The sequence below is a fragment of the Taudactylus pleione genome, unplaced genomic scaffold (genome assembly GCF_031769625.1).
Source record: "Taudactylus pleione unplaced genomic scaffold, aTauple2 ptg000147l, whole genome shotgun sequence".
Lineage (NCBI taxonomy): Eukaryota > Metazoa > Chordata > Amphibia > Anura > Myobatrachidae > Taudactylus > Taudactylus pleione.
This window is the reverse complement of record NW_028284549.1, coordinates 3,313,360-3,328,205: the sequence shown is the minus strand read 5'-3', so window position 1 is coordinate 3,328,205 and position 14,846 is coordinate 3,313,360. Positions and strand designations below refer to the sequence as shown.

The 14,846-nt window shown below is 46.9% G+C and overlaps 1 protein-coding gene and 1 pseudogene across 17 annotated transcripts in view; one reads left to right on the top strand and one right to left on the bottom strand.

Moving 5' to 3' along the window:
• UNC80 (unc-80 subunit of NALCN channel complex) overlaps nt 1-14,846 on the top strand; it is a 240,601-nt gene that overhangs the window by 113,645 nt on the left and 112,110 nt on the right. The window lies entirely within an intron of this gene.
• LOC148522319 (5S ribosomal RNA) lies at nt 10,315-10,423 on the bottom strand (annotated as a pseudogene).

Sequence of the window (14,846 nt, the reverse complement as noted above, 5' to 3'; positions counted from 1 at the left end):
TGTAGAAGACGCGGTCATGGCTGCATTAGTGCCCACCTCTGAATATAGCCCGATGTGTTTCCATTGTGTACTGCGTTAGCGATCACTTCACTGCTAACACATTGCAGGGACGGGATCCTTCCAGAGTTCCAGCCCCTGTCTGTGTTTTTTTTATACATCCTAAATGTCTTATTGCCGTCATAAGTGGTGAGAAGAAATTATTATTATCGGGTCTAAAGTCTGATAAATATATGCCCTTAGTGTTAATTACGTATGTATCATTAATAAAAAAAATATGAGATATGGTAAGAACTTACCTTTGTTATCTCTATTTCTACGAAGTCCATAGGGTTCCACAGGATACCTTGGGTATAGGTGATGACGTCAGGCATCGGGCACCATAGAGTTAAGTTTTTAGCCTCCCAGGATGCACTATGGTCCCCCTCCTATACCCCGCCCCCGAGCCAAGGCATCTCAGTTACGTACCAAGCCATAGGAGAAGGAAGGAGAAGGAAGAGAGAGAAGAAAGATCTGGAAAATGGGATTTTGGTACCTACCAGTAAATCCTTTTCTCTGATTCCACAGGGGACACTGGAGGTGCTTACGCTGGGGTATAGAGGCGTGAATAACTGGAGCCGGCACTTTAATTAATTTAGAAGTGTGAAGTTCCTCCCCCTCTATGCCCCATCAGCCCTCAGTTTAGAAAATTAAAGACCGAGAGGAGATGGAGAACAAGCTGAGTAATAAAAAGGAGAGAAGAACACACAACTGAATCATACAACATACGGAACAAGCTGAACAGGCAGGCAAAGAGCGCAGAGGTGGGCGTCCAGTGTCCCCTGTGGAAACAGAAAAGGATTTACCGGTAGGTACCAAAATCCCATTTTCTCTTTCATCCACTAGGGAACACTGGAGGTGCTTACGCTGGGGACGTCCCAAAGTTTTCCCAATGGGCGGGAGCGCTCTGCGGCGCCTGCAGAACTAGACGGCCAAAACGGTATGCCGAAGCAGCAAACGTACCAAATTTGTAAAACTTGATGAACGTGAGAACTGAAGACCAAATGGCCGCACGGCACAATTGTGACGTGGAGGCTCCTCTACCGGCCGCCCATGACTCACCCACAGAACGTGAGGAATGAGCCAAAATGGACGAAGGTTGCCCACTGTCAGCACTAACATAAGGCTGATGAATAGTCAGCCAAATGCAACATGCCAAACTCTGCTTAGACGCTGGCCAACCACTCCGAACAACAACATAGAGGACAAAAAAGCGACTCAGACTATGAAGGGACGCTGTCCTGGTAACATAGATGTGGAAAGCCCTAACCATATCCAAGGTAGAAGAACCACCAGAGTCCTTCACCGACGACTGTACCACAAGAGGCTGATCGAAATGAAAAGCCGACAACCCTGGGAAGGAAGGAAGGAAGGTACCGTCTGGAGTTCCGCCCTAGGTGGCTATAAGACAGAGCACCCAAATCTGAAAATTTACGAGCCAAAGCGCAAGTCAGGAGGAGGACATTCTTTCAAGACTGGTGCTTAAGATCAACTTCCTCCAAAGGTTCAAACATGGGCGACTAAAGAAACAGAAGCACCAAATTTAGATCCCAGGGAGCTATTGGAGGTACAAAAAGGGGCTGCACATGCAAGACCCCTAGAAGAAACGTCTGCACCTCAGGATTGAGGGCCAATTTCCCTTGAAAGAAAATGTAAAAGGGCACCAACCTGCACCCTTAAGGTTCCCAGACGAAGGAAAGCAGAACTGAGACAAACGAAAAGTCATAGACGGAAGACACCGACTGGAACACCATTTGAAATATAAGCACGCCAGAAGCGATGATAATGCACAGCCGAAACTGGCTTTCTGGCGCGTATCATGGTAGGAATAACCGCGTCTGGGATGCCTCTGCATCTTAGGATATCAGTTTTAACAGCCACCCCACGAAACGCAGTTGTGCTAAGTTGGGGTGTATGAAAAGGGCCCTGCTGTAGAAGATCCGGGCGCAGAGGAAGGGGCCACGGATCATTCGACAATAGGAACCGAAGGTCCGACAACCAACCTCCGAAGCCAGATCGGAGCCACGAGAATTACAGAGGCTGTCTCTTGTTTATCCTTTGTAGAAGACGAGGAAGAAGCGGAATAGAAAGAAAAAGGTAAACAAAGTCGTAGATCCACGGACTTGACAGAGCGTCTACTGCTTCCGCTTGCGGATCTCGAGTTTTGGACACATATACCGGGAGCTGACAATTCAGTCGTGACGCCATGAGGTCCACCTGAGGACCTCCCCATCGATGTATCAGCGCGATAGATGAAGCATCCATTCCCCGGGATGAACATCCTGTCGATTTAGGTAATCTGCTTCCCAGTTGTTCACACCCGGAATGAATAACGCCGACAGGATTACTGACTGGTTCTCGGCCCACCGGAGGATCTGAGTTACTTCTCGCATAGCCATGCGACTCTGAGTTCCCCCTAGGCGGTTGATGTAAGCGACGGCCGTCGCGTTGTTGGCCTCAACTCTTTTTTTTTTTAAATTGAGTACATTTTTATTGGTTTATAGATATACATTAACAAATAACCAGACAAAATAAATAATAAAAAAACATATTAAAAAAATAATAATAATAATAATAATATATACATATATATACGCACATACACACATACATACACACACACACATATATATATATATATATATATATATACATATACACACAAATACATAATCAACAGTATCTGGAATATAAAACCTAGATCTACAAACTGCATCCCAGATCCATTGCTTATAAAAAATCTAATATTAATCTGTATACCAAAACAATAAACATAGAGAAAAAAAAATATATATAAATATATATACACATAAAATATATATATTAATAAAAAAAAATTACCACACTATACAAATATTGGAATATTGTCAAAAATAACACCTGAAAAATTGGCAAAATCAACTAGATCCCAATAAATTCTGCTCTCAACTTATCACACAGCACATTACCTCCAACAAAATAATAATCTACCTCATTATCCTAACAATAATATACCGGTCAATCATTAGGCAGTGCACGGGCATAACAGGATTTAAGCCAACTGCTCCAGATACGTTCATACTTCTCAGCTTTGCGACAAATAAACACATGTTTTTCATGTTCAACAGTGGTACGGACCAAGGACAGCCAAGCATTATAATCTTGTCCTGTAGGAGCCATCCACGACCGAGCCACACATACCTTAGCTAGTGTACACATATTGACAATGTATTGCTTAAGATATCTGTCCACTACATCATCGTCCATAGAGCCTAAACAGCACGTCAATGGCGTAGCTAAAGTGGGAGCAATACCTGTATTGGACAAAACTCTCAGAACCTTATTCCAAAAAATGCTAACCACCGGACAATCCCATAGAAGGTGCCAGAAAGTACCGCTACTGATTTTACACTTAGGGCATATGTCAGATGCTCTCCCCCCAAATCTCAGCAAACGAACAGGAGTTAAATAGGTACGGTGTAGAATAAACAGTTGAATCTGTTGAAATCTTATAGAAGTCGTAGAAATACGAGGAGCTTCTAGAGCATTATCCCATTCCGTATCACTTATAAGGCCAATATCTCTCTCCCACTTTGATCTAAGATGTGGTAAACTATCCTTATGATAAGAAGACAATATATAGTATAAGTAAGAAAGCGTCTTCCGGGGACCTAAAGATAAAAGGAATGACTTCAATGGGGATATTTGAATTAGAGGAGGGCCATCTGAAAATTGAGCCGAGAGAGCATGCCGTAATTGTAAATATCTATAGAAATATGATTGAGGGAGATGATGAGCTTCTTGGAGTTGCGCAAAAGATTTAAGAATTGAAGTGTCATATAAATGACCCAATGTAGTTACACCGTTAGAACCCCATGTCACCTCAAGCTGTAAAGAGGCCAGTTCAGGTAATATACGATAACTATATAGAGAAGTGTCTGGATTTAATCCCGTAAACTGTAGAATACTAGATACCAATTTCCATATCTTAATAGCTTGCATCAACAGGGGAGGGCCTTTCTGTATAATTCTACCCGCAAGCAAGGCCTGTAATGGTGTAAAGTTAGGGAAAATCTGAGAAACCAACAAAACATGCAGGGCATTAGGGGAGTCATCTTGAAGCCATAACCGTATATGTGCCATCTGCGCCGCATAATAATAAAATTTTAAATTTGGAAGAGCCAAACCTCCCCCAGACCTAGATCGGGTCAGAGCTGCCAATTGAATATGTGGTCGACGATTCACCCAGACCAATGAAGAAAGAAGACTATTCAAACGCCTAAACAATGTATCTGTAATAAAAACAGGAGAATGCTGCAAAATGTACACAAATTTTGGCTGCACCACCATCTTCATTAAGTTAATTCAACCAGTAACGGTAAGAGGGAGCCGGCGCCAGGACTGAAGTTTGCCCTTTAAGTAGACAAACGGGCTCAACATTCAATACTATATAGTCCTTTGGGGAATTAGTTATCCAGATACCTAAATATTTAAATTTATTTACCCAACAGAGAGGGAGAGTGATAATGGGAACAGTCGGATACAACCCCCTAAGAGGAAGGATAGATGATTTGTCCCAGTTTATCTTAAGACCAGAAAAAATTCCAAATTGTTCTATGACTTGAAGAACCACAGGCATAGCTGTTACATAGTCAGACAAAAAAAGTAATAAATCATCTGCATATAAGGAAACTTTGTCCATTCTATTACCCAATTGTAGACCTATAATATCAGGGTGAGAACGTATAATACAGGCTAACGGCTCAATAGCCAATGCAAACAGGGTTGGGGACAAGGGGCAACGCTGTCTTGTGCCCCGAGACAGGGGGAAGGAGGGGGAGATAAACCCATTCACTGACACCCTGGCAGTAGGGTTCGCATACATAAGTTTTACCCATTTCAAGAACACCGGCCCAAACCCAAAACATAACATGACCTCCCACAGAAAGGGCCACTCCACAGAGTCAAATGCTTTTGCAGCATCTAATGACACAATAACAGATTACGATTCCTCGCCATGGGAGGCCTGTAAGTGAGTGTGCAGCCTTCTAATGTTCTCCGACGTCGACTTGCCTGGCATAAATACTGATTGGTCTGGGTGAATAACCGAAGTAATAACAGTGTTTAGCCGAATTGAAAGGATCTTAGCCAAAATTTTGGCATCTGTGGGAATTAGAGAAATTGGCCTATAGGAATTGGGGTATCTAGGGTCCTTCCTGGGTTTAGGGAGCATAACAATTATGGCTTCAGACATAGATGGAGAGAACAAATTCTCTTAATAGAGCCCATTAAACAGATCTAAAAGTCTTGGAACAAAGATACGAGCATGTTTTTTATATATCTCTATGGGAATCCCATCAGATCCGGGGGCCTTGTTACCGGGAAAGGAACTAATCACAGCATCTACCTCCTCCAGGGTCAACGGGGCATCTAAATACTCCCGAGCCTCGGATGACAATTTTGGAAGCCTAGCAGAAGCAACATATAATGACAAAGCATTCACGTCCTCAGTCAACTGTGTTGATATAAGTTTTTATAAAATAAACTAAAAACCTCTGCAATATCTTGTGTAGATGTGACCATAGAACCCTCAGGCCCAATTAGTTCCGAGACAACAGCAGAAGGACGATCAGCATGAACCAAGTGTGCCAGAAAACTACCAGTTCTGTCAGCCTGCATATAATATAAATGAGAACGGAATAAAAGTCTACGGTTCATTCTATCTGTCAAATGATCAGTCCACTCTGTCTGTGCAGTCAACCATTTTAAACGTGAAGATTCCAACCTGTCCCCCAAGTAATCCAACTCAAGATTTCTACAGGCCATCTCCAAAACACGTTCTTTTCCCATGTAAAATGTTTTTAATTCTGCTACCCTTTTGATCAGAGACCCACGTAAATAGGCCTTGAAGGCGTCCCAAACATTAGCTACAGAGGCAGATCCCACATTGTCAGTAAAATAGCCATCCCACATAACTTCCAGCTCTGAACCTGCACCCATTTGAAGAAGCCAAGAGGGGTGTAGTTTCCATAAACGGATACCTCTAGGACTACACATATTCAATTCTACCAGAAGTGGGGAGTGATCTGAGATTCCTCTGGCTTTATATTCAATGTTAGTTATATTAGGTACAACTGATGGGGACACCAGGGCCAAATCCAATCTAGAGAAAGAGTGATGCGTGGAGGAAAAACAGGAGAATCAACCCATCCCAAATCAGTTACAAACTTAGCAAAGCCCTCACCACCTTTAGAAAGAGAACTTGAAGACTCACGCCACTTATCCATAGACTGGTCCATTATATTATTGAAGTCTCCCAAACAGAGCACTGGCGTATCTGGAGAACGGTCCACAAATTCAGCAGCTTTTTTTAAAACGTCATATGAAAAAGGAGGGGGGGGGGATGTACACTGCTAACAATAAAATTTGCTTAGAATACAGTACACAATCCAGAAACACATATCTGCCATAGGGGTCAGTTTGGACCGCAGTAAAAGAAAAAGGGACAGATTTATTAATAAGAATGGAGACACCCCTGGACGATGAAGTATGTGAGGAGTGATAAGCCCATCCCACCCATGGTCTTTTTAGAGCTAGTACCTTACTCCCGACCAAATGCGTCTCCATTAGACAAGAAATATCAGGGCCATATTGCTTAATCATTTTAAAGACCAAAGAGTGCTTTAAACGATCATTAACCCCCCGGACATTCCATGTTAAAAGTTTCACCATTGTAATACATTGAACTATAAAGCATAATTGAAGCTACCTTGAAAATAGTGTGGTAAAGAAAAAATAAAGAAAAACATTTGTAAGAAAAAAACTGGACAACACATCCAAAGCCACCCCCCACCCTGTATACCCACCCGAACTTAGGCATACTTAAACCCAAAACTAAACTAAACTAAAACCCACAGGATACAACTACTCAATAAAAGGCACTGGGATAAAAATAACCACCAATGCAACGGAACTCTCTGGCCATATTTTGACCGAAATATCAACATAAACAACGAATAAAAAAGAAAAAGAAAAACCCTACCAGAAAAAAAAGAAATATACCCAGTAAGGGGAGCGGGACATAGAACAATATCCAACCAATATCACAACATAAATACTATTATAGAAATATAAATATTGGAATATCAGAAAAAGGCCTATTTAATGTCGTAATGACACTAGCAATTTCTGGCCATAAACAAATATAATCAGCAAATGCAATCTGTACAGTCATTCCGGTGCCATTTGCCTGTTCCCAGGAGATCTCCGGTCCAGCCACGCCGCAGCCTCCCGTGGTGTAGAGAAAAATGTTGACTCCATCCGCTACCACTCGCAACTTAGATGGAAAAATCATAGCGTACTGAAGATTTAAATCCCGGAGACGACGCTTTATTGTAAGGAATTTAGCTCTGTCTTTTTGGACATCCATTGCGAAATCAGGAAACACAGAAATTTTTACACCGTTGCGTTCCAGTGGCCCTTTAACTCGAGCCAATCGAAGCACAGTATCACGTTCCTGGTAATGAAGAAATTTGGCTATAAATGTGCGCGGTGGAGCGCCAGGCGGCAGGGGACGAGTAGGGATCCGATGCGCTCTCTCCACAGCAAATTGGTTAGTAAATGAGTCTCTGCCATATGTATCCCCCAACCACTTCTCAAGGAATGTTTCAGGTGTAGACCCCTCCTCTCTTTCCGGGAGACCAACGAACCGCACGTTGTTGCGGCGCAGTCTGCCCTCCTTATCAGAAATTATATGCTGCATTGCGGACATTTGGGATGTCAGGGAGGCCACTTGAGCCTGTAGTGGGGTCTGGGAATCTTCCAGATTAGATAGACGTGTTTCTGCCTCCCCGACTCTTTCACGGACCTGCTGGAGACCTTGATGAAGAGAAGATATATCGGATTGAACTTTCTCAATCTTATTTGCCAATTTAGTCTCGCAGGAGGTAACTGCATCCAGCACTAGTTGCAGCGTAACTTCTGGTGATGAATCTGACCCAGATGCAGCAGGGGGAGGTGGGGTCACAGACTTGGATGTACCCTGGGGATCACAACACACTGGGGGCACAGGAGTGGAGGAACGGGCAGAGCGTTCCAGTTTTGCAGCAGCAGCAGCATGACGTGTTTTTCCCATAGTATTAATATAATGTAGGAGAATAATGTAGGAGACAAGTTATAATATATAAATGCACAGGTAGTGACACAGCAGCAGCAACAGGCAGAGATCCCTCCAAACTTAGAAATCACTCACAGGAAGAGAATGTTGCTGAGTCCCACAGTTGCAGAGCTGACAGTTCTTCACACAGAGCAGGGAGAAATAGTGATGTCTGGCAGAACTCCGGCAGTATCAGACTCAGAGATAACCTCCCCGACCCTGACTCTAAACACAAGCCAGGCAGGAGAAGCAGACCAGAAGCTCCCAGCAAAGCCCCCTTGTCAGGCACAGACAGGCTGCGTAATACAGAAGCCAACAGGAGAGGAGAGGCCTGGGTGCAGCTCTGGAATCACAGGATCTGTAAACAGGCAGGCCCAGGGAATGCAATGGAGGCCCTCAAGAGCCACTCTCCTCACTCCACACAGCTCCAACCAAGTCAGCAGGTTCCTGGCAAGGTATGTGAGAGACAGCAGGGTAGTAACGTTGATATAGGGGTCTCAGGAGGGGTAAGCAGGATTATCAGCCGGAGAGCTCAGAGTCCCTGTGTCCTACACTATTGCTGCCGTGGCCACGCCCCCGTCAGCCTCAACTCTTACCGGACAAGCCTGTAGAAACTCTATTGTCTCTATCAGAACATTGTAAATCGCTCTGAGTTCCAACACATTTATGGGCCACGTCTGTTCTAGAGGAGACCATCTACCCTGAAAGTGGAAATTGAGGACTACTGCTTGCCATCCTCGGAGGCAGGCATCCGTGTTACAATGATCCAGTCTCCCACTCCGAAATTTCCGGGCCCGTTAAAAAATTTGGTGGGTTGCGTCCACCAGAGAAGGGCCACTGTGGTAACCGGCTCAGACGGATCTGTCGATGTAGAAGCAGATGAGACCCTGAACTGCAAAACCCTGGAGTGGGACCGGCCGAACTTCAGTGCCTCAAAGGCAGCTACCATCCTTCCTAAGAGACGCAGACAAAGAAGCATTGACACCTTCCTTGTTCTGAGGACCAGCTGAACTAACAACAGGATATCCCTGGCCTTGTCTGCTGGAAGAAAAATCCTCTGTGATTCCGTATCCAATATCATGCCCAGAAATAGAAGTTTCTGGTACGGATTGAGATTTGACTTCTTGAAGTTGATTATCCAACCGTGTTGGGTTAGAGTGTGATAGGTCAGTAAGGCATATCTAATAGAAGAGATAACGATGGAGCCTTGAGCAACAGATCGTCCAAATAAGGGAATATGCGGGGAGCCGAGGATAACTCGAACGGCCATGATCTTAATATGGCAAAATGCAGAAAAGCCTGGTGTGGTTCCCAAATGGGAACAAGGAGATAAGCATCCTTGATATCCAGGGATAATAGGAACTCCCCTGGTTTCAAGCTCACGATGTTCACTCCTGATGCCCGAAGGAGAGCGATCATGACTGACATGAGTTTGGACGATACATCTTCAGATACAGGTTTAAAGACTTAAGGCCTAGTATGGGTCTGACGGAACCATCCGGTTTGAGCACTACAAACAGGTTTGAGTAAAAACCCCATACCTCGCTAATGCTCCGGAACCGGAACTAGCACAGATGATACCACTAGAGACCTGGAACCTCCTGTAGAATTCGTAGGTGTTTCCCACTTCTCCATCATGGATGATGGAAAAGGGAAGCTAGACGGAAACCTACGTGAAATTTGGAACCACTTATCCGGCTGCATTGCTCAACAGATGCTGTCTTATAAGTACCGCGCATCGAGGAATTCTTCGACTGACTCTTCTGACTAGAGAACATGCGTTAGAGTACGCTTTTGTGTCTAAGTGCAACCGTGTGAGGACGAGGTTTACCTCTGCCGCCTCTGGTTACGTGGGAACTTTCTGGCTCTACCACGAAAGGAATGAGGCGCTCGAAAGGAATGAAATGAATGTTTTTTGGATTTTTTTGGTAGGAAGTGAAGGGTGCAGGCACTGCTGCACACCTTACCTGACCCAGGGTGTCTGGAGATTTGGTTAACCCAGCTACCAGCTATCCAGGGAGGTTAAGACCTGCGCGCCTCAGCCAACTTTGCTAAGACTGACATAACTCCTACCACGTCAGTGGCCCATGGCGGTGTAGGAGAGTTAGTAATCGCCATCTGTGGGTCAGTTGTTAGCATCACATAACGTAGAGCACCTGGTATTCCCAGGCGGTCTCCCATCCAAGTACTGACCAGGCCTGACCCTGCTTAGCTTCCGAGATCGGGCGTGTTCAGGGTGGTGTGGCCGTAGGCTTGGACCCCGTGGCATGTGGCTTGGTCTGTTTGTTGTTACACTTAGAACAGACAAACAGCTTTTGAGAAGCCTTGGTTCTGTTGGACATGGTACACAGTCACCCAGAAAAACAGCATAAAACAGAAAAGACAGACAAGATAAACAAGAAGGCTGTGGGACACAGAGGAGGAGAAACCCCCCTCCCACAGATCAGACTCCCCTGCACTTACACCCCAGTTACTTACAGCCTCTTTACCAGGATGTAATCAGGAGATGTACTTGTCCTGCAGCAGAGGAGTCCAGCCTTCTGTGTCTCTTACACTGCAATCTTCTTGTAATGGAGATGCAGTATGAGCTGCTGTGCATGAGAGAACGGCAGCCCTGCTGTATACAGCCGCTGTCGCGTAGAGAAAAGAGTCCCGCGCTGCCTTTAAGCTCCGCCCCTTCTTTATGCCCTAAAGGGCTATACAAGATGTCTGTCCAGTAACCTCCCCCCCGCGCGTGTGTACAGCGGGGATAGAGAAAGCAGGTGCAGCCGCGCGGTAGCGCACTTAATTAGCTGCCCCAGGCCACTTAATCAGCGGGGAGAGGGAGAGCTGGGTGCCGCCCTGTAGCGCTCAGTCAGCAGCCCCATGCCTCCTGTAATAGCGCGGAGATAAGGAGCCTCTGCATTAGCAGCCCCGCGTGACCCCGACGTGATCTGAACATTTAGTAGCCCCGCGTGCAGTGTAAGAGCGGGGATAAGGAGCCTCTGCATTAGCAGCCCCGCGTGCAGTGTAAGAGCGGGGATAAGGAGACTCTGCTTAGCATCCCTGCGCCCCTGTAAGAGCGGCTTTCAGTGCCTTAACAGCGGGAGGAGGGAGAGCGCACCTAGTCAGCAGAGCAGGGAGCCGTCTGCATTAGCTGCCCAGCACACAAAGATTTGTAATAACGCTGGGCAGCGGTGGGGCTGGGAGCCGGGGGATGCGCAGGTGTTTACCCACCGCGTGGTCCCCGATGGAGTCTCTCTGCAGTGTTTTCAGCACTTCTCTCTTCCTTGTTGAGAATGTGCTGTGGCGGTAAGGAGCTGTCAGTGCTTTTAGTATAAGCGCTGTGCACTCCTTCCTGCCTCCTATAAGGACAGGGCACCAGGTACCCGTACCCCACCTTTAGAGAGGTGGCGAAGGGTACCTAAAAGTGTCAAAAGATGTAAAAATAAAGAAAACCTAAATAAATAAAATATATGTGTTGCTGGAGCACAGCAAATTGTGACCAGCTCCTAGTAGGAACATTTTATAAACTGAGGGCTGATGGGGCATAGAGGGGGAGGAGCTTCACACTTCTAAATTAACTAAAGTGCCGGCTCCAGTTATCCACGCCTCTATACCCCAGCGTAAGCACCTCCAGTGTCCCCTAGTGGATGAAAGAGAAACACACAAGAATCACATTCTCACCAGAGGGAGACGGAAAAAACGGTGACTAGAGTAAAGCCCATCTGCAGCACAGGTGCGACAGGGCGGGAGTCCTGTGGAACCCTATGGACTTCATAGAAATAGAGATAACAAAGGTAAGTTCTTACCATATCTCCTATTTTCTACATCAGGGTCCATAGGGTATCCACAGGATACATTGGGGATGTCCCAAAGCAGTATCCTTTATGGGTGGGGACGCTCCTGTGCTGAAAGGAGAATCCGCCGCCCGAAGGAAGCATCCTGAGAGGCAAAGGTGTCAAACGCATAATACCTCACAAAGGTATGGACAGAGGACCACGTGGCAGCCTTGCAGATCTGGACTGCAGAGGCACCACGTCGAGCTTCCCACGAAGGACTCACAGACCTAGTGGAATGAGCCCTCACAGAGGATGGAACCGGAAGGCCTTCATGAAGGTAAGCTTCTGAAATTGCCATACGAATCTAACCTGCCAAAGTTTGCTTTGAAGCAGGCCAACCCTTTTTACGGAAGCCATAGAGGACAAACAAGGCGTCCGACTTCCTAAACGAAGAAGTGCGGTCAACATAAATCCTTAAGGCCCGCACAATGTCCAAAGTGGCCTCACCCACTGAAAGATCAGGTGAGTTAAAAGCCGGCACAACTATTTCCTCGTTGATGTGGAAACTTGAAACAACTTTGGGAAGAAATTCAGGACGAGTGCGCAGCACTGCCCTGTTCCTATGAAAAATCAGGAAAGGAGGTCTACAGGAGAGAGCCCCTAAGTCAGAAACACGTCTGGCTGAAGCGATGGCCAGAAGGAAAATTGTTTTAGCTGTCAGCCATTTAAAGGTCCACAGAGTCCAGTGGTTCAAACGGCGGTCCCTGGAGAGCCCTCAGGACCACAGCTAAATCCCAAGGCGCCCCTGGTGGAACAAAAGGCGGCTGAATTAGAAGAACACCTTGCATAAAGGTGCGCACATCAGGGATTGTAGAAATCCTACGATCGAACCAGACAGACAGGGCAGACACCTGCACCTTCAGAGAAGCATGGCGTAGCCCATGGTGTAGTTCCACCTGTAGGAAAGCTAACACTCTAGACAGACGGAACTTCCGAGGGGCATAACCTCTCGGTCGACACCACTGGAAGAACGTATGCCACACACGATGGTATATCCTTGCAGAAGATGGTTTCCGAGCTCTTAGCATAGTTCGTACTACAGAGCTGGAAAACCCCCTTGACCTTAACATGGCCGTCTCAACAGCCACGCCGTCAAAGACAGCCGAATCAGGTCCGGGTGAAGACAACCGCAGAGGAATGTCCACGGACAGACCCTGAAGGTCTGAGAACCAGTGCCGCCTGGGCCACGCGGGAGCTATCAACAGGAGCGTCCCTCCCTGTTTGAATTTCCGGATTACCCGTGGAAGAAAGGAAAACAGAGGACAGAGATAAGCAAACCGGAACGTCCACTGGACGGACAGAGCATCCACCAGAGATGCCTTTTCGTCTCTTGTTCGAGATCTGTACAATGGCAACTTGTTGTGCCGCAACGCCATGAGGTCGATCTCTGGAAGACCCCACCTGTCCACCAGAAGTTGAAAGACGTCCTGGTGCAGAGACCACTCCCCCGGGTTAACGTCCTGGCGACTGAGAAAGTCCTCCCAGTTGAGGACTCCCGGGATGAATACGGCTGATATGGCCGGGAGATTGCTCTCTGCCCAGACCAGGATGCGGGACACCTCAACGAGTGCCGCCCAACTTCGGGTTCCTCCTTGCCGATTTATGTAGGCCACGGTGGTGGCGTTGTCCGACTGGACCTGCACAAGGTGACCTTGGAGAACCCGATGTGCCTGCTGGAGAGCATTGAAAACTGCGCGGAGTTCCAAGATGTTTATTGGAAGCTCCTTTTCCGCCTGAGTCCATCTGCCATGGAACAAGTGTGGACCCGTGACCGCTCCCCATCCCCGAAGGCTGGCGTCCGTTGTCAAAAGGACCCAGTTCGCCACCCAAAATGGACGACCCTTGTTGAGATGGGTCGTCTGCAATCACCAGGCTAGGGACAGGCGAACCTCTGGAGTGAGCACCATCGTCTGGGATTTTAGACTCTGAGGCAGTCCATTCCATTTGGACATGATCAATTGCTGCAGAGGTCTGGAGTGAAACTGGGCATATTCTACCATGTCGAATACTGACACCATGGAGCCCAGTAACCTCATCGCCGAATGCAGGGACACACGGCGACTCTGCAGACAACTGCGCACCCTCAACTGTAAGGCAGAGATCCCCCGTCACAAAGATCCTCTGCTGTCTGGAGTCCAATAAGGCTCCGAGGTGCAGAATCCTCTGAGACGGGATCAGGGTGGACTTTTGCCAGTTTATTAACCAGCCGTGCCGTTGCAGTACCGCAATCGTCAGATCCAAGTGGCATAGAAGGAGCTCTGGAGATTCTGCTACCAACAGAAGGTCGTCCAGGTACGGCAACTTGCGGACTCCCTGCAGCCGCAGGAAAGCCGCCATGACTGCCATAACCTTGGTGAACACTTGTGGTGCTGTCGCCAGGCCAAAAGGTAACGCCCGGAACTAAAAGTAATCATTGCGGATGGCAAACCTGAGGAACTGTTGATGGCGTAAAAGAATAGGGACATGCAGGTAAGCGTCCTGTATGTCCAACGACACAATGTAATTCCCAGGTTCCAGCGCCAGAATGATGGAACGTAGGGTCTCCATCCGAAACCGCAGCACCCGCAAGGACTTGTTGAGGGCTTTGAGGTTGAGAATCGGACAGTACGAACCATTGGGTTTCTGCACCAAAAATAGATTGGAATAGAAACCCTGGCCCCTCTGGGAGAATGGAACAGGCACTATAACTCCAGCCTGGACCATAGTGTGCAAAACTTTCCGCAGTTCCAGGGCTTTGTTCCGGGAAGACCCGTGGTGAAAAATCGGGACGGGGGCCTGTGCCGAAAGGAGAGGGCATACCCGTGAGAAACCACCTCGTGAACCCAGTTGTCTGTCGTGGTGACCGACCAACACTG